Source organism: Myotis lucifugus, unplaced genomic scaffold (genome assembly GCF_000147115.1).
Source record: "Myotis lucifugus unplaced genomic scaffold, Myoluc2.0 scaffold_5, whole genome shotgun sequence".
Taxonomy (NCBI): domain Eukaryota; kingdom Metazoa; phylum Chordata; class Mammalia; order Chiroptera; family Vespertilionidae; genus Myotis; species Myotis lucifugus.
The window spans coordinates 14675676-14677504 of NW_005871053.1; the positions used below are offsets into that span (position 1 = coordinate 14675676).

At 47.6% G+C, this 1829-nt stretch overlaps 1 protein-coding gene across 1 annotated transcript in view; it reads left to right on the forward strand.

Moving 5' to 3' along the window:
* Positions 1-1272: 1272 nt before the first annotated feature.
* GALNT3 (polypeptide N-acetylgalactosaminyltransferase 3) overlaps positions 1273-1829 on the forward strand; it is a 53922-nt gene continuing 53365 nt past the window's right edge. Inside the window, exon 1 of the mRNA XM_006083184.3 lies at positions 1273-1741. The gene's annotated coding sequence lies outside the window, so the exon portion shown is untranslated. The remainder of the gene's footprint in view (positions 1742-1829) is intronic.

The following is a 1829-nucleotide window of genomic DNA, read 5'->3' on the forward strand; positions in this document are numbered from 1 at the left end:
GCTCTCTCTTTTTATAGTGCTGTCCTGGCTTCTCTTTTCCATTATTATCTGACTTTACTAGTCTTGCTGTCAATGCATCTCTGTCCTTGGATTCCAGATTGTTATTCTATATCCATCTGCTATCTGTAAAAATTGTTTATCTTTGCTTGGTGGGACATCACAACTCTGATAATCTTTGGTTCCTGCCTCATTCAGGAATGGGTGGTCCAAGATAAGAGACACACAATTTTTGGATATACTAGTACATTTAGGATTTTTCTCAAATTTCCCAAAGACTAACACTCTCAACTCCATTTTGAGGCAAACAACAAATCAAGATTCAGAACCTAAAAAAAAAAAAAAGAAAAAAAAAGATGCATGTGTGTGTGCGGGTGGGGTGGGGGGAGCGACTTGGGTAGTCAGTGTGACTAGCTGTGGACCTAAAGACAAATATTATCAAGTTAGTATGATCATAAATACATAAGTAGTTCCCAAAGAGAACTCTTTTGGGGGGAAGAGAGAGAGAGAGAGCTTAAAAATTGCTTGTAGGTACTGCTATTAAAAGGTCACAACACAAAGTTTCCTTGATGGTTACAAAGTAACCATAATATACAAAACAAACAACTAACTAAAGTTTTAAATCTAATTCATAGGTGTGGTATAAAATAGCAAAATGGATGCTAAAATCAATGTCAGATTAGGCAAGTTCTAAAGCTACACCTGTTGATACTATACTAACCGGTATTTCAAAACCTTATTCTTAGGTCATGCATAACACGAATCTACCAATAAATAAGAACCATAAAAGTATGTGTCAAAATGCCAGGGGGAAGGCCACAGCTAAACTTTATAGAAAAACTTGTCACCTTATATCTACTAGTAAGCATGTCACTAAAACGTTTACAGCTATTTCTCTATTTCCATTCCTATATATATTGAAGATACAGTCAAATAAATGAATGAGTTCATAGGTTGGTGCAAAGGTCATGCTAAGTCCTGGTTTCGGGCATGTCAATGTTTGTCATAACAGCATAAGGGTGGTTGAAACAGAAAGTTGTAAAAACCATAAAAGGGAAAAAAATACCGTTGACATTTATTTATTTATTTTTGCTTAAAAACAACAGCAGAACCCACCCTCTGCCTGGAGCCTGCATTCTCCCCTGCCCCATACTGTAGATGTGGAGCTTCTCAGCAAACCTACAGCAGACGCAAGCCCTCTCCAGGAAACCACAGTCTCTCCAAACAAGGAAGGCGCGTTTCTCTCTATTGTCGCTGCTTCTCCCTCGCCTCTGGGAATCGGTTTGTGTTTCGGTAGCCATCCAGGGCGGGGTGGTGCGCCCCAAATTAGCGAGGCTCTGCCAAATACCAGAGGCTCCTCTTTGGAAGAGGAAGGCTCCTCCTTTGGACGTGAGGCGCCCCGACCGGAGCGCGCTCTTGCAGAAACGGAAACCACTAGCTGCGCCGAAGTGAGTCAAGTGATGAAATCAAGCCGACTTGGGGAGGAAGCGCCGACAGCTCGCGAAGCCCGCGGGTGACAGAGCTGCGGAACCTGCTCGAGGGAGCCGTGCCAGCCCCCCGTGGCCGCCCGGTCATGAGGTGGCCCCCGGAGGCACCGGCCCCCCCCAGCCTCCGGGCAGCGAACCCCTTCGTGTGGGCGAACCCAGGAGGAAGGCACGAAGCGCGGAGGACCCATCTAGACCTCCCGCCCGCGCCCCCGAGGACGCGGACTGCGCCCTGGTTCCGAGGTGACCCCGGCCACCAGGTCAGTGCGGGGCTCCTCCGGGGCGGACGGGCTGAGCACGCCCCTCGCGGAGACCCCGCCTCGCCCACCGCGGGACCCGACCGCACGG